Here is an 18,818-nt window from a genome sequence, read left to right on the forward strand (position 1 = left end):
AAAAGAAATACTGTGTGGACCATGGAATGCATCTGTAAGCAGATTAGTCCTACATACCATTTGAATTCTCTACATTAAAGGAATAATTGCACAAATAACCATGCTAACCATGCAGGAAATAAGGACTATAAGGCATAGTCCAAGATGTTATGAGAAAGTATAGTCATGATTCCTGACTGTAATTCCTGAGGAAGTTACATTTTACCAGAGACCCAAAAGATTTGATTAGTAGACTTAGGCAGTAGGGACTGGGGACAAAAGATTTAAGGTGACTCTAACAGTAGAGGGCACAGGATATCTGAAACTTCCATGTGATTGGAACCCAGTGAGTGAGGGGGGAAAGTAGCAAGGGATGAGCTGAAGTTTTAGGAGCCAGATAATGTAAGATTGAATAGGCTATGTTGAGAATTTAAACTTACTCTAAAACTAATGGGAATTTCTTAAAGGATTGTAAAAAAAGGGAGGATTCGATCATATATATATATATACACACACATACATACATATATATATTACAAGCACGTTCTTTTTGAGGTGTGGAGAATTCAATAGAGGAAGAGGTCAAGATAGGATGTGGAGAGAACAGTTAGGAAGCTGTTGCAGCAGTTCAGGTGAAATGGGCTGGGCTTGGGTCAGGTGGTTGACTGTTGAAATACAGAGACATTTTATCATTTGGGATTTGGAGTAGCTGTAAGTGAAACTCCAAATTACAGTGGCTTGGACAGATATTTATTCCTCTCTCACATAATTGAAATCTGTACATCGTCAGCCTAGAATTCAATTGGTGGCTCCACCATTCTTAGGGACCAGATTCCTTCCATTTTTTCAATACGTGACTTCCACCTCCTCATTGAAGGTGGCTGCTTTAATTCCAGTCATGCTGTTTTCATCCCAGACAATGTGAATGAGGAAGGGAGGAAAAAAGATACATCCCTTTCCTGTAAGAGAATTTCTAGAAATTATACGTGACGCTTGCAGTTACAGCTCATTGGAAAGCACTCAGTAGCATGGCCCCATGTGATTGCAATGGAAGATAGACAATAAAATGGTTACTCTAGGTTACTACAGGTCTAGTCGAAAATCAGGAGTTCTATGACTAAGGTTGAAAGGAACAAAAAACGTTGAGAAATAGCCAACATCTGTAATACAAGTAGACAAATTTGAGACATGTTTTGGAAATAAAGTTAGCAGGATTTGATAATTGATTTAATGGGGGTTGGGTGAGGACAAGAGAAGGAACAAACCTCATTTCTACTTTTCTGAGACAATCAATGGTAGTACCTTTTTGGAAATGAAAAAAATGAGAAAAGGGGCAGGTTTAGGGCAAAGAACAAAAATTAATTAGCTGTTGGGAGCTTCCTCAAAATTATAGAGGGAGCAATTTATCAATTTTTTGTTGTTGTTCCATTCTAGAGATGATCTATGCCCATATAGGAATGTGGGTGTGCATACCTGATATGTGTGTATACACACATATTTTACTTTTACAAAAATGGTAGGGTTTAATTATACCATTATATACCTAAAATCCTTTACTTGATATATATTGGGGATCTTTCCATATAATTGCATGAAGAAGTGCCTTACTATTTTTAATCATCACAGAGTATTTCATTGTATGGCTTTGCCATAATTTATTTAACCAGTTCTTATCTGTACATTTGTTTCTGTTTTTTTTCAGATTATAAAAAATGCTGCAATGAATGTCTACACTTTAAAGTAAAATTGTTGGGTTTAGGGGCACATCATTAGAAATTTTGGTTTGCGTATTTTTTTCATAGAGGTATCAGCAATTTATACTCCCACTGGCAATATATCGGGATGCCTGTTTTCCTTCACTCTTGTCAACTCAATGTGTCAAGCTTTCTGATGGTTAAAATAATATTAGATTTTTGTTTTAATTTGCTTTTCCTTAGCATAAATGAAATAAAACACTTCACATGTTTAAAATGTTTTATTTCTTTTTCTAAACATGTCCTCATTTTTGCTATTGGATTCTTATTTTCTTATTTATTTGAAGGAACTGGTTATACATTAGATTATCTGTTTTGCAAATATTTTCCTGTTTATCCTTTTGTTTTTTCCTCACAGTAAATTTCTTATTCAACTTATTTATTATTAATAGCTTCTTGTAATTAAGTAGGTTTAATACAGTTACCATGTTGGTGTACATACTTTAACCTTTATTCTCCTCTGTAAAATACATCATTTTACAGAAATGAGCTCATACTGAATATGTGTTTTAGGTTTATGCTTTTATTCCTACTTAATAATAAAAATCTTTCTAAGTCATTCATTGTTTTAACAAATTATTTTTAATGGTTTCATACATTATTCTGTCATTTGGAGTTAACAATAATTTACTCAACCAACCCTCCCGCTGTTGCATAATTAGGTTATTTTCATTAAAAAAAAAAAAAACGATATAAGCTACAGCCATGGTAGTTTCACTATGATAAAGTCCTCAAAGTAAAATTTGGAGGTCATTGTGCAAAAGTACTCTCCTTGTGCTTCAACGCTTCCCGCAGCTAGATCGAGCTCCGCGGCCCAGGAGCTGGAGTCGAAGCTAGGGGGCACAAGGACCTTCCGGGTCCATAAGGCGGGAGGCAAGGAGGGCCCCTCGGCAGCCCCGCGCTTGCGCGCCAAACACGGCCGTTATAGATTTCGATACGTTACCAAACGGTCGCCTACAAAGGCAGAAACAGTTTAAATATTTCAGAAGGATTGATTTTCATTTTGGGTACCCGCCTTGCAAATATAATACTGATTCATTTTCTTTCTCTTCCTCCATCCATTCTACTATTGAACATAAAACGTGTCAATAGTATTGTAGTTCAGCATGTATCTCAGGATATTAAAAGGGCAGTGTGACTCTGTTAGAAAAAGGATGAACTTTCCCCAAAGATAAAGTGACGTATGCGATAAGTCCTACGGGACTTCATATCCTCATTGGAGAGAGGTTTAGGGTGTTTCTAGTTGTAGCAGGGTTAGTTGCACCTTAGGTTGAAGCAAGATTTTGCTACTGGAAATTAAATATGGTTAAAGGAGGTGCTCTCGGCTGCCAATTTGACAAGGGATGGACCGTGCTGGTTTTGTGTCAACTGGCCTAAGCTAGAACTTCATTTCCATTATGTCTCCATATCAGATTTGGCCAAAAGATATATCTATGCCAGATTTGGGAAGCAGAAGTGAAAGAGTAACCCTTACTCTGTGTAGCTGGTGCGGAAGGAGAGAAGTGTAGATGTACTGCTTGTGGGCTCTAGCTTGTCCTCGCCTGCCTCTATCTTGACTCCAGCTGGTGTCCTTTTCCGCCTGCCCTGCTGACCAACAGCAGCCCCAAGCCCACAGTCAATGCAGAGGCAACAGCCTTCCACGCACTTCTTCACCAGCTCCTGTTGTGATCTCACTCTTGCAAGTGGATGTTCCCAGTTCTCTATATGGAACCTGTGACTTTTCCTTCACTTGACTACTTCAGGAGAGGTGAGAAGAGACTTTTCTCTGATTCTCTACCTTCCAACAGGGGTCTTACTTCCCTGTCTCCTCCCACAATTGTGCAAGTTCTAATTTTTTAATCCTTAGACTATAAACTCTGTGGAGGTAGCCACCTGTTTAGTTTATAGCTATAGTCCCAGTGCCTGGAACCCAGAAGACACTCATTAAATGTTTGAAGAATTATTAAAGCCCCCAATAATTGATAGCCCTTATTATTTATGCAGTACTTAGATTCTCAAATATGAGGGTGTGGCTTGAGAAAGAGGGCACACGAACAACTTGGTTTCATTATCTGGCTTAAAAAGCTTATCAGGGAAAAAGTTTTTAAAAATATATTTTGGGCAGCATTTGAGTCATTTCCCGCACCCCCAAACCTATGCCAGTTGATAGGAAGTCTGAAATTGCCTTGAGTTCTGTAGGCAGGACACTTCAGTGGGCTGAAAAGTGTTGGGCTTATACCTCACTGCTCACTGCTCATCATAACTCTTCCCCTCTTTGCTTGGATTTTTTTTCTTAAATATGCCATGGTCAGCAAAATTTTTATTTCCTTTCTTCTGTAAAGTGACTTCTTTAAAAACCCTAATTATCTTATACTACCTAAGTTTTAAATTGTCTCAGAGAAATATTTTCTTTTCGTTTTACCTAAGAGTATCTTTTCCATTTTCTTTTATTCTCTTTTCAAAACCATATCGCTTAACCATCTACAGCTTAGTGTACAGCATTGTGGTATGAATATGTGGCTGGAAAGTCATTAGGGATTTAAAAGAACCATGAAATATATATTTTGACTTTTGGGGATAATTTTCTGGGAACAGATTTTTAAATACCTCAAGGCTTTTTTATATACTAATATCCTACCAAATATATGCCATTTTAGCAGCTCATAATAGTTTTTAATAAAATATTATGGTTGCTATTGTATTGTTTAACTCTTCCCTCATGGCTTCTCATGAAGAGCTCATATACATAACGTCTATTATATTCTTCCTTACTGACTATAACATATTGACTGTTCCTGACCCTTCTGTTTAACCAGTTTTAGCATTTTTCACTTTCCTCACTTTCAGTCATTCTTCTCTTTTTGAAGTATTCCCTGTTCACTTCCATCAGGTTGGAATTTCACTTTGGCCTCACAGTCTATCTACTCAATCTCTTTAATGTCCCATGAGCACATCTTTCATGGTATCTAAGTAGGCTACCATGCAATTCAATCATTTTTCACACTTCTTAAATGTTAAAAAATTTAATACACAAACACTTAGAAAAGTAGAAAATTCTTCATTTAATTATATTACCTCTCAACAATCCTTAAAGTTGTTTAATTGTAAATTTCATTAAGGTAACTTAGGTTCTTGTTCATAAAGTCAAAAAGTTGTATGTCATATAATGCAAATTACACCATTATCCACTCTTCTCCATCTCTGATTCTCACTCTCCAAAGGCAACAACTTTCATCTCTTTTAACTGTGTTTTTTTTTTGGTATTATTTACTGTCACAAGCCTATAATATACCTCTCATACTATTTCTTTATTTTTCAGTTTGGTTCTTATCTATTGCCTTTCTTCTACAAAAGGTGAGGAGTTGGCTGTCTTACAACTGGGCATGTAGCTTCTTCTTTCATTTCTTAATCTTGCAATATCATATTTTTAAAAATCTTATCAGTGTTTAGTGTTTATTTTGACAATGTAAATATTATTCACAGATGAACTTGTAGTGTATTAGGTTTACTTCTTTTTTGTAGACCTTTGCTTTTGTTTTTCCTTGACTATGCATTGCCTTGATTTTTCTTTAGTTAGTTTTCTAAGTAGTTATTATCAGTTCATTCTGCCAAATTCTGACAAGTCTTAAGTACCTTTTGATACATTCGAATGAAACTATCCAGTTTCTTTTATTTTCCTTTTTTTCCTGGAGGCCACGGTCCTAGGTACATTGCCTTCATGAGCTCCTTCCTCCATAAAAAATAAAAATTATTTTACAGCCACGTTGGTATAAAGGTAAATATAATCAGGGTGCATTTATTATCATATAGTCACTGTTATTATATTAATTTTATCTTCTAATTTTAAAGGAAATTAAAATGACAACATTTTTGTAAATTCCTAAGAGCGTCAAGGGCCCTCAAGCACTATGCCTACTCAGCCTAATGGATGAGTCGGCCCTGCGGAAGGCATTCTTTGCTTCTGAACCCCTCTTTTCTCCTGTTCCAGTCTGGACTACTTATTCTGTAGGCCCTGAGATGTTTTCTTACGGTTATCCTGACAATTCAATTTTTTTCTCTCATATATTGGATCCCCTATTTCTGTGAATATGTGGCTGGTTTTCTTTCTGGTAGTGTGCCTTCATTTTGATAGAGTGCATCTTTCAGAAGGCTCTGATATAGCATGTCTGGAGGTAAATATGAGGCCTTGCATGTGAGATAAATGTTTCAATCTACTCTCATAATTGGTTGTATAGAGGAAGAGTAATCATTTTCTTCAACAGTAAGTTCTTAGTTTAAATGAACTTCTGTAATACAAGACAGATCAACAAGAGAAAAACAGAAGTTTATTAACATGTATATTTCATACATACACGGGAGACACCCAGGGAATGAGTAGTTCTCAGAAGTGGCTTTGAATTCTGGCTGATATAGCATCTTCAATAATGAACAGCAAATTTCTGGAGAGGTAAAGGAAAAGAACTTTAGGAGTGTCAGGCAACTTGTGGGCAGGAAAATGCATAGCAAATAAAGGCTAGCTAGTAATGTTTGTTAATGGAGATTTCCCTGGTATCATCTCCAGGTGATAAAAGTTTAAAGTTGTCTTCTGTGGTTATCTTTTGGTCTCCCTGGTAGAAGGGAGGCAGAATACTTTTAGTTTCTGTATATCCTGCTTTTAGGCAAATAGAGGGATGGCAGAGAGCTTCTCTGCATCTGCTTCTTCTTAATTACCTGCAGCTCAATAATCCTTCATATTTTGGAGTAGCACAACAGATAGTTTGGCTGGATATAGAATTATGGGTTGGAAATTATTCACCTCCTGGATTTTTTTAAACTGCGTACATCATATATGTTCATTGTAAAGAATGAAAAACATATAGAAAGAAGAAAGTAAACTAAGCCTGAATGCTGCACCCTAAATTAACCATCAATATTCTGGGATCCTTATCGATAAGGGGGTCAAATAGTCTCACTGTTTGGAATGTACCCTGTCACTTGCTCCCTGGTTTTCAGAACAGTCTTACTGCCTTTAGGGTGACTCCGGTCCTAAAGTCCAGAGCTTTGCTGAATTGACATCTCTGGAGAATAAACCAGTTTACTGCCAGTAGGGAGTGGATATGGACTGCTAAGTATTGAGACTTCCAGTTAGTTCCCCTATTTTTCATCTTACCTGTTCCACCATCGGGCACATGCCACCTCCAATTCAGGGCTTTTGAGGGATTTGCAGCAGAAACTACTCTGTTTATACTTCTGCCACTGCTGGCTTAGGTTTTCGCTTTCTCATGTTTTCTAAAAACTACTACTAAAACATCTGCATTGTTGCTTCCAAAATTGTATTGCGGTTGTCTCTTTGCCACTTCTATTCATTCTGTGGTTTGACCTTTTAAATTAATATCTTTAGGATCCTTACAGTGAGCTATAGGAAGGAGTAAAGGTATATGTCCATGTACATTTTTTGATGATTAGTGGGAAGTGTCTCATAACATTCTTGTACACATTTATTTTTTATTTTTTTTGAGATGGAATCTGACTGTCACCCAGGCTGGAGTGCAGTGGCCCAGTCTCTGCTCACTGCAACCTCTGCCTCCCGGGTGCAAGCAATTCTCATCCCTCAGTCTCCTGAGTAGCTAGAATTACATGGACACCACCCTGCCCAGCTAATTTTTGTATCTTTAATAGAGATGTGTTTCTCCATGTTGGCCAGGCTTGTCTCGAACTCCTGACCTCAAGTGATCCATATACCTTGACCTCCCAACATGCTGGGACTACAGGCTTGAGCCACCATGCCTGGCCTTATATACATTTTTATACACCATTTTAGTGCTCTAGAACCCTTAGAGCAAAGTAACTATGTGTGTGGTATGTCTGTGTTAAGGATAAGATGGCATCAGCCCTAGAGTCTGATGCATAGTTGAGCCTTAATTTTATGGTATTACTATATTTATTTAATCAAAAACCTATCTTCCTTACTCCTTTTCCTCACATGTAAGTAGCTTAAGTTTTAAAATATATTCTTTCTTCACACAATGACAGTAAATCTATGTCAAAACAATTACCTTTCCAGGAACAAATAGAACCTGTCTTGCTTGGAACGTAAAAATAATTTTTCAAAATCCAGCAGAACATCTCTCCTTTTTGTAAAGCATGATTATGTCCTACCTACACACATTAGGAGAAACTATACCTTAAAAATATGGAAAATTTATGTTGGGGTGTGGCGATTCATGCCTGTAATCCCAGCACTTTAGGAGGCCTAGGTGGGCAGATCACTTGAGGCCAGGAGTTCAAGATCCACTGACTAACATGATGAAACCCTGTCTCTACCAAAAATACAAAAATTAGCTGGGCGTGGTGGCACATGCCTGTAATCCTAGCTACTTGGGAGGCTGAGGCATTAGAATCACTTGAATCTGGGAGGTGGAGGTTGCAGTGAGCCAAGATCATGCCATTGTACTCTAGCATGGGTGATAGAGCAAGACTGTGTCTCAAAACAACAACAAAAACAACAACAATAAACAACCTGTATATATAGAAATTTAAAATATAAAAATTTATCATAGCTGTAGACATAAAAGTTATAAAAATAAATCTACAATCATTTCAGTTTTTATTAACTCATTTACTTCTGATGCTAATTAAAAATCTCTCGTATAAGTCCATTTATAAGTCCAAATAGAATAAACAAATGTTAAGTGTCAATAATATTTAAATTTTTTTTTTATTCCAGACTCTGTTGGATACAAGTGACACAAAGTCATCTCAAACTAGCTGAAACACAAAAGGTAATTTATTTGTTTCAATACCTGGAAATTCCAAGAGTTTTTTTTTTAGCTCTAGTTATAGCTGGATCAAGATGAGTGTCAAATGATATAATGATATTGTCACTGTTTGAGTGTCTTATCCATCTATCATGTATCTACCCATACATATCTACACTTACATATATACATATATCACACATGTTTTATAAAAATTTTATCATGTCAACAATAATATTTAAACAAATACCCAAATAAATATTAATCATTGAGTTTTCTCAGAAGGCTAAATCACTCACAAACAAAATGGAATATTTTTATATTTTTATAATTTCCTTCTGGTACTGTGGATCACAGCCACAGAAGGAGATCAGTCTAGTAATGTTATAGATAGGACATTCACTGGTCCCAATCTGATTTACATTTTCTTATGGACATTTGTGAATTTTTAGGTCTGCTTAGCATCTAAAATCCAGTGTATGTTTGGAATTTTTTTCAACATTATTAGCCATAGTGTGGAGGAGAGACTGCCTCACCCAGTGGGAGATGAAAATGCCAAACTCTTGCTTGCCTAGACTTCCTTGGAGCTAGGACATGACCAAGTGAGGTACATTCCACTAATCAGATTCAGCCACGGAAGCAGGAACCAGTGACTCAAAGAAGCAGGGACTGGGAGCCTCCATTCAGACTGAATTCCTAGTGCAGCTGTGGCAGCAGAGCTAGAGGCAGTGTCACAGTGCAGTAGTGGAGGGGTTGGTGGTGCAGGCTGTAGAGTCTTTTGCTTGTTAGTGTTGGTAGGGATGTCCACATTAGGTGAGCTGTGTCATGTCTTGGTGAGCCTGTGTTTCATAGAACCTGGCTCTTCATACATGCTGGCAATGTAATCCACCCAATATCATTATCACAAACTCCTTTCCCATTGAAATTAACCTGAGTTGGTTTCTGTTGCTTGCAGCTGATGAATGGATGACCTTCTCTTCCACTGTGTCATCTCTCCTTTAGTTATGTATTTATTAACTTAAATCTCATATTACTCTCTTTGGCCTCTGCTACCTGAATCTTCTGGTATCAGCTGAAGAGGGAGTCTGGGAGGCAGAGAACAGGAAGTAAGGCCATACTGGGCCTGGGAGGCAGACAGAGTCCTACTGGAGGGCCCTCAGAAAGTGAATTCAGCAGGCACCGGCCTCCAGCCACAGGGTCCTATGCCCACACTTGCTTCCACAAGCCTGGGCCAGGCCACCATCACGTCGCCTGGACCATGGCCGAATTTCCTAGGGTCTGCCTACTCCTGTCCTTGTCCCTGTAAACACTTTATCAAACACAGGGATATTGTTAAAACATAATCAGGTCATGTCAATTCTCTGTGAAAACCTCATTCTCTCAGAGTAAAAGTCCTTATAGATGCCTAAAGGCCGTACATGGTACCCGCTTCCTCCAAAAAATCCCATTCTCTTTATTAGGCCTTCGATCCCTACGAGAACCTAAGTTCAAGAGGGGATGCTGGGCAGGGAGGGGCCACTTGCTAGGATGCCCCAGCCCCTGTCTGCTTCAAGAGCCAAGTCATTTTCTCCTGGACCCCTCTGAGCTGAAGACAGGAAGAGCCGGGGGAGGGAGATCTCTTGGTCTGCACCTCAGTTTCTCAAGAACAGCAACAGCAGAAAAATAAATTGAGAGATGAAGGGGCTACCACCATCCAAGTGGCCGCAACCATCCACTCCCATGCCGGCCTGGTGTTAGCAGACGGGCGCCACTTTGCTCTGCTTGTCCCTCCCCCCCCATGGAGGAGGACACCGTCAGGAAGTGAAGGCCAGGAAGACAGAGGGGAGAGACAGCCGGGTGGGGTGGGAGCAGTCGCTGCTGTGAACTCGCTGGAGCCCAGACGCACGCAACTAAGGGGCAGCAGTGGGAAGAGAAACCGAGGGGTGGTGGGGGAGCGGGCGCTCTGAACGCCTGTTCCTTCTCTTCAGACTAGTCTTTGTTTATTTTGCAGCGCAGGAAGGCGGAAGGGAAGGCGGAGACCGGCAAGCGAGGGGAGAAGGCCCGGGGAAGACGCTCGGGACCAAGATGTGGGGCCCGGGTGCGAGCGGCTGAACCTCTCGGCCCCCAGGCGTGGTGACCTGGGTGGCGACGCTCGTGGAGGCCGAGGAGCTTCTGGACCTGAGCTTCGGGGGACCAAGTAGAGAGGCTGCTGGAGTTGTCGCCTGAGTCCTCCCCTGGTTCTTCGCGCCGGCCTCGCCCGCGGCTCCGGGTCCCAGCTGCCACTGCAGTCTCCGCAGCACCGAGCGGGGCTTCACGGACTCGCAACCTCCAGCCTCCACCTCAAGGGCAGGGAGCGCGGCTGGGTCTCTGGAAAGCCATTTTTAAATCACTGTCTCTGTTGCCCCCATGTGAGGTCGGAGTGTCCTCCCCCGTCTTTGCTTTCAGGTTCTTTCAGGTTCCTTCGGGCAAACCCGCAGCTAAGAGTCCAGCCTGTGAACTTGAACCTGAACTTGCTGAAGAAGCTCCCGGCGGCCCCCTGCTGTCTGCGGCCTATGTTTGAGGGAGAGGCTGGAGTCACACGGTTGGGCCGCATTTCCGGGGCCGGCACCTGTCCGGCTGCCAGGCCGCGCCTACCTGGTCCCATCGGGGGCTCTGCTCTGCCCCCTGCGCTGATGACGCGGGTGGAAGGGAGGTAGCACGGACACTCTGGGGAGCTGTACCGGGCGGGCACCCCCAGCTGCTCTCCGTGGGGTACGACACTGAGACCTGGTTGGGCTGCAAGGAGACCGACTGGGATTCCCGGGCTGGTGGCCGGGGAGACGAAGGCGGGGGGTGAGAGGCAGGAACCCAGGAGGCCCCAGGCCCAGCGCTGTGGGGCTGCTGTTGTCGTTCTGGGTGGAGGTCTGGCCAAACTGGCTTTTGCCCCGAGTGAGGAATTCCTGCTCTTTTTTGGTGTTGGTAAGAGGTCGCTATTCACAGAGGGGGCGGGGTTCGTCCCCTCCAGGCGAGTACGGAGCTGGCAGGCGCAGTGCTGCCTTTCTGCTCTGTCTCTTGATCCTGCTCAGGATCTTTGTGGCTCCTCTGAGTCTTCTTAGAGAGGCCGTGAAAGATGGGAGAGGTAGGTTGCTGAAATGCTGCTGCTTGGGGCCGGCAGAGACCCTGAGCTGTACCTCCTGGTATGGGGAAGGTGCACCACTGTGGGTCAGATCAGTTGACAGTGGGGGTTTTAGGTGATGGGGTAACCTTGCAGTTCGGATCTCTTAGAACCCAGGAGCAGGTAGGCGATCGCTGCTTCGTCACACTTCACAGGGAGTCCTGGATCTTTCTGTCCGTAACCCATGGACGCCATGATTCAGTATGGCGGAGGTCCAGGGCTTAAGTTCCTGGTGTTCATGCTTCCTAATCATTCATGAACCCATCACAATGTGCTCTGAAGGGCCTCTCTTGCTGGGATTGAGAAGGATACATTTTTTGAGCAGGTTTTTATACTCAATGGACATGTAGAAGGGAATATATTCTACTCAGTACCCCTCCTGCAGCTCCTTGAAATTCTGTCCATCAAAGGCAGGGATCTGCTGACCAGAGGTGACTGCCACAGAAGGTACCCAGTTTGTAAAAGCTGAATTTGTTGCTGAAGCCAGAATTTGCAATCTTGATGTTTGTGTTAACATCCAAGAGCGTGTTTTCTGCCTTTAAATCGCTGTGGACAATACGTTTCTGGTGACAGCTTGCACAGCAGACACTTTTGGTAGAATTTGCTTCTGTCCTTTTTTCTTTCCTGCTGCCATGAGCAGGTATTCACAAACTTCTCCTCCTGGCTACTGTACTTCATGACAAAGCAGAGAGACTCCTCAATATCGATCACAGCAAATGTTTCACTATGTTGGGGTGATCCGAGCCTTCATGGTTCCTACTTTGTGGGTGGTGTCTGGAGGAGATCTGCTGAGTCTCATCAATGAACTTCACAGCTGCTGCTTTCCCAGTTAAGAGGTCCCAGGCCAACCTTACCTTAGCCAGGTTGTCCTTGACGATGGTCTCAAGGATCCTAGCTGCCAGTAAGGGCCCCTTCTCAGCAGAGATGGCTGAGAGGCCCTGTGGCATGTGGGACTTACTGCTGGGCTTGGAGTCAAGGTGTCCCAGGTCAGCTTAATTTTGGGAAAAGCTGGTGAGAAGCTTGGTTCAAATCACTTGAAAAGAAAATCACTTGCATAGTTCACCTGAAGAATGGATCTCTGTAATGGAATTAAAGCACAATGCTGGACAAAAAGTAAGAAAAAGCAACAAACTGAAAAGGAAAAATTGAGTAAAAAGAATAAAGAACTAGAACTGGCAACCTCAGCCACGCCAGGGAATTACATACATCTTGGAATTCCAAAGCAATGCTTGCCTATGAGGTCATACGAAGAAATAAATCTAATAACAAGGCTGGGATTAATTCACATGGTTTTCTCACATTTTGGTCTCAAGAACTTTTTACTCTAAAAAAATTATTGAGGACCCCAAAGAGCTTTTTATGTGGGTTATAGTTATCAGTATTTACTGTATTAGAAATTAAAACCTGTAGGATGTTTCAGTGGTCTTTTCTAGTTTGAAGGGTTTAATAATTTTTGGCTTTTAAAGAGCCCATAGTCAAAATATTTTATTTTCCTTTAAATTGTAAATGATTGGTCTCATAATGATGCTACAACTTAACTGGCATTACAATACTATACACATATGTTCTATTGTATAAGTCACAATAAGGTACATTATTAACTCTGTAACATTGAGGGGAAGATAGCTTTTATCATATTATTTAAAGTTTTGCCTAGTTTCTTTGTAGTAGACTTATCTTTTCCACGAGCCAGAGAACCCGCTATATCAGTTTCAGTATTTTTAAATGTAGAGATTGCAGCTGTGTGTTGAGAAAGCACGTTTCACTTAGCATGGAATGGGGACTTCGAGGTACTGGATATATCACTGGCACCTCAGGGGAGGAAACCAAGATGCCCCTATATGATTTTAAACACGCTTTATTAAAGCGTGATACAGAAAAGTGCACAAATTGTCCACCTACAGCCTGGTGACTGTTCACAAATTGAACTCATCTAACCAGCCTCCAGAATAAAGAAACAGGTGTTTACACACCCCCACCAGCCTCCCAATCCCCTTTTCAGTCACATTCTCTGCAGTGATAACCACTATTCTATATTCCGACAGCATAGTTTCACTTGTTTTTGAACTTCACATAAATGGAATCAGACAGTATTGAATCCTTTGTGTCAGCTTCCTTCACTCAATATTTTCCTGAGATTTTTCTATATTGTTTATTCTAAATGCCCATTGTATGACTGTAACACAATTTGTTTAACCATTTTACTATTCTTGGGCATTTGGGTAGTTCTCACTGTGGATGCTAAGAAGAGTGTTGCTATCAACATTCTTAGTCAGGTCTTTTGGTAAGCATATACGTGGCTTTCTGTTAGCTATTTATACCTAGAAATAGAGTTGCTGGCTTATAAGATATGCATATTTTTAGTTTTATTAGACATTGCAGTTTGTACCAATTTACCCACCCACCAATATGAATATCTAATATTGCCTGCCTGTCTGTACGTGTGTACTGGTATAGCATTGTGGTTTTAATTTGCATTTTCCAGTGCCTAATGAAATAAAGCACCTTTTAATATGCTTATTGGACATATTTTTCTTCTGTGTTATGCCTGTTTGGTATTTTGCCCATTTTTCTGTTGGGTTGCTGGTATTTTTCTTATTGGTTTATGGGTATTCTTTAAATATTTTAAGTATTCTTTATTTGATATGTCCCTATATTTCCTCTCTCCTCACTCATCCCTGTTAACTCTCTGATGTCACTTCCTGCTATTTCACCCATGGATCATCCCTTTCTAGCTACTAGAGTTCTTATTCCTTGAACATGCCAGCCATATTCCTACTCTAGGGCTCTGCACTGGCTCCATCTTATGCCTGGAATGTTCTTTTCCAGCGGTCCACATACACAAAATTAGAAATATAAATACATAGGATATTAGTATAAAGGCCCTTCTTCGGGTATCTATCATCCGACACCAATAATTATCAACATTTTGCAATCTTATCCATAAATACTTCAGTATTCATCTTTAATAGATAAATATCTTTTTTAAACACAGACACCATGCCGTCATCATATCTAACAATAGTACTGTATAAGACCAGTCCATATTCAAATTTCCCAGTTATCTCAAAGACGTTACAGTTAATATGTTTGAATAAAGGTGTAAACAAGTTGTACGTGTTGCTTTTTTTTCTATGGCAATATCACTATTCAAAATACTGTATATTTTACTTATTAAATTTGCCTTAAAATTTTTTAATATTATTTTTATTTTAGGTTCAGGGGGTACATGCGTGTGTTTATTACATGGATATGTTGTATAATGGTGGGGTTTGGACTTCTAATGCACCCAACACTCAAATAGAGAATTTTTCAACCTTCACCCCTCTCTCACTCTCCCTGCTTTTGTAGTCTGTGTCTATCTATTATTTCCATCTTTTATGTCCATATGTACCCATTGTTTAGCTCCAACTAATAAGTGAGAACATGTGATATTTGGCTTTCTGTTTCTGAGTTACTTCTCTTAGGATAATGGCCTCCTGTTCCACCCATGTTGCTGCAAAAGGCATGAATTTATTCTTTTATATAGCTACATTATATTCCATGGTGTATATGTACCACATTTTCTTCAATCTGTTGATGGACACTTAGGTTGATTCCATGACTTTTCTATTGTGAAAAATGCTGTGATAAACATATACTCGCAGTTATTTTCTTATATATGTATTTTTTTTTGAGACAGAGTTTCGCTCTTGTTGCCCAGGCTGGAGTGCAATGGCTCGATCTCAGCTCATCACAACCTTCGCCTGCTAGGTTCAAGCGATTCTCCTGCCTTAGCCTCCTGAGTAGCTGGGATTACAGGCATGCGCCACCACACCGGCTAATTTTGTATTTTTTAGTAGAGATGGGGTTTCTCTATGTTGGTCAGGCTGGTCTCGAACTCCCGACCTCAGGTGATCCACCCGCCTCAGCCTCCCAAAGTGCTGGGATTACAGGTGTGAGCCCCAGCACCTGGTGGCAGTTATCTTTTTTATGTAATGATTTCTTTTTGGCGGATACTCAGTAGTGGAATTACTGAGTCAAATGGTAGTTATATGTTTAGTTCTTTGAGAAATCTTCATACTGTTTTCCATAGCGGTTATACTAATTTGCATTCTCAACCAGAGTGTATAAGTGTTCTCTTTTCTCCACATCCACACTAACATCTACTATTTTTTGACTTTTCAATAATAGCCATTTTGAGTCGTGTAAGATGATGTCTCATTGTGGTTTTAATTTGCATTTCTCTGACGATTAGTGATGTTGAACATTTTTTCATATATTTGTTGGTTGCTTGTATGTCTTCGAGAAATGTCTGTTCTTGTCCTTTGGCCACTTTTTAATAGGGTCATTTTTTTTTCTTGTAGAGGGGTCTGAGTTTCTTGTAGAGGCTGGATACTAGTCCTTTGTTGGAGCCATAATTTGCAAATTTTTCTCCTATTCTGTGGGTTTTCTGTTTAATCTTTTTTTTTCTATGCAGAAGCTTTTTAGTTTAGTTAAGCCCCATTTATCTGTTTTTGTTTTTGTTGCATTTGCTTTTGAGGCCTTAGTCATACATTCTTTGCCTAGGCCAATGTCCAAAAGAGTATTTATTTTCTAGGTTTTCTTCTAGGATTTTTATAGTTCCAAGTCTTACATTAAGACTTTGTTCATTTTGAGTAATTTTGTAGAAAATGAGAGACAGGAGTCCAATTTCATTATTTTGCATATGGCTAGCCAGTTTTCCCGGCACCTTTTATGGAATAGGGTGTCCTTTTCCCATTGCTTATTTTTGTTTACTTTGTCAAAGGTCAGTTGGTTGTGGGTATGTGGCTTTATTTCTGGTTCTCTATTTTGTTTCATTGATCTATGTGTCTATTTTTATACTAGTACCGTGCTGTTTTGGTTACTACAGCCTTGTAGTATGATTTGAAGTCAGGTAATGTGATACCTCCAGCTTTTTTCTTTTGCTTAGAATTGCTTTGCTAATCTGGCTCTTTCCTGGCTCTGTATGTGTTAGAATTGTTTTTTCTTTTTCTGTGAAAAATGACGTTGGTAATTTGATAGGAACTGTACTGAACCACAGATTGCTTTGGGCAATAAATTATTGCCATATTAATGATATTGATTCTTCACAATCCATGAGCATGGAATATTTTTCTTTTCTTTTTCTTTTTTTTTTGAAACACAGTCTCACTTTGTTAACCAGGCTGGAGTGAAGTGGCACAATCATAGCTCACTGCAGCCTCAACCTCCCAGACTCAAGCAATCCTCCTGCCTCAGCCTCCTAGGTAGCTGGGATTACAAGTGTAAGCCACCATGGCTGGCTAATTTTTAATTTTTTTTTTGCAGAAACAAGGTCTCTCTATGTTGCCCAGGTTGGTCTCAACTTCCTGGGCTCAATGGATCCTCCTGTCTTGGCCTCCCAAGGTGTTGGGATTACTGGCATGAGCCACTGTGCCCAGATGGGATGTTTTTCTGTTTGTGTTGTCTATGATTTCTTTTATTGGTGTTTTGTATTTCCCCTTGTAGGGATCTTTAACCTCTCTGGTTAAATATATTCCTAGGTATTTAATTTTAGTTTTATTATATGTATCTATTGTAAATGGAATTGAGTTCTTGATTTGGTTTTCAGCTTGAGTGTTATTGGGGTATATAAATGCTACTGATTTTTGTACGTTGGTTTTGTATTCTGAAACTTTATTGAACTTTACTGAAGTCAGTTATTATGTCTAGGAGTATTTTCAAGGAATCTTTAGGGTTTTCTAGGTATAGGATCATGTCATCAGTGAAAAGAGATAATCTGACTTTTTTTTTTTTTTTCCAGTTTGGATGCCTTTTATTTCTTTCTTTTGCCTGATTGTTCTGGCTAGGTCTTCCAGTACTATGTTGAATAGGAGAGGTGAGAGTAGACAAACTTGTTCAGTTTCAGTTCATAGGGGAAATGCTTTTGGCTTTTCTCCTTTCAGTACGATGTTGGCCATGGGTTTGTAATGTGTGGCTTTTATTATTTGGAGATATGTTCCTTCAATGTCTAGTTATATCATGAAGGGATGTTGGATTTTTATCAGATGCTTTTTCTGCATTTATTGACATATGTTTTTTGTTCTTAATTCTCTTTATATGGTGAATCACATTTATTGATTTACATATGATTTACATATGTTGAACCATCCTTGCATCCCTGGAATAAAACCCACTGATCACTGTAATGAGAGGAACAGGGTACCTCAGTTGGGAATGCAGAAATCATCCACCTTCTGCGTTGGTCTCACTGGGAGGTGCAGACTGGGGCTGTTCCTATTTGGCCATCTTGCCAGATCTCTCCCCTAGTTCCCTGATTCTGTCAACAAAGACCCAGTGCTCAGATGGGAAGTGACTTGTTTAAGGTTACACAAACATAACTTGAGCTTTAAGTAAGTGTGAGCCTTAGGAGAGGAGAGAGGAAAGAAGAGAGAGGCCGGGGGTGGCAGGGGTGGTGGAGTGACTGTGGGAGAAGGCAAACACAATTTATGAAACAGAGTGTGTGTCATACATTCAGGGAAGGAAGCAGGCCATTTATCTGAGGTGGATGGTTTGTGTAATGGAGTTAGCCATGAGACGAGATGGGTAAGAGGTTGGGGCCAGATTATGGAAGGCCTGTGTATGAAATGAGGAGCCGTTGAAAGTGTTTGAAAGGGATGCTAGGAGATCACAAGAAATAATAACTGAGAATTACAGCTGATCCTGAGGTTGCTCAGAGGGCAGTGGCTTTCATTCTACTTTAACAATAACTTAACAATAAAAAATACATTTTACACTGAATCAGCACATGCACACACACACACATGCACACACACACAGAAACTTAAGCTTGACAAGACAAGGCTTAACCTATGTGTGCTATACTCTATTTTCCACTTCATTCCACTAAATTCTAAGCCTCCCTTTTTTGGAGACTGAATTTATCCAGGGGAGGGGACTGGTGGACGGCATCCTAAGTGAAAGGCGTAGTGTGACAAGCTCAGGGAGCTTTGAGGGCAAAGTGTGATCTGGGTAGGGTTTCCAGATTTAGTAAGTAAAAATAGAGAACACTCAGTTCAATTTGAATTTCAGATAAACAATATTCCATAGCTTGGGAAGAGCAAGACATTCTGTGTGGCTGGAACACAGGTGGGTGTGAGAAAATGGCAGAGGCGAGTCTGGCGTGTATTGGGATCATGTTGTGAATGCTTATGAGAGAATAACGATCTTTTCTGTAGCCTCTTGCTCATATTGAAGGATAATTTGAGAATAATT

At 40.3% G+C, this 18,818-nt stretch overlaps 1 long non-coding RNA gene across 1 annotated transcript; it reads left to right on the forward strand.

Annotated features, from left to right (window-relative positions):
* Window positions 1-1,614: 1,614 nt before the first annotated feature.
* Window positions 1,615-14,099, forward strand: LOC129006432 (uncharacterized). The gene is made up of 3 exons (XR_008491996.2): window positions 1,615-3,480; window positions 8,419-8,473; window positions 10,440-14,099. It is a non-coding gene; the product is annotated as an uncharacterized LOC129006432 (long non-coding RNA).
* The last annotated feature ends 4,719 nt before the right edge of the window (window positions 14,100-18,818 follow it).

This window comes from Pongo pygmaeus, chromosome 8 (genome assembly GCF_028885625.2).
Source record: "Pongo pygmaeus isolate AG05252 chromosome 8, NHGRI_mPonPyg2-v2.0_pri, whole genome shotgun sequence".
NCBI classification, from domain to species: Eukaryota; Metazoa; Chordata; class Mammalia; order Primates; family Hominidae; genus Pongo; species Pongo pygmaeus.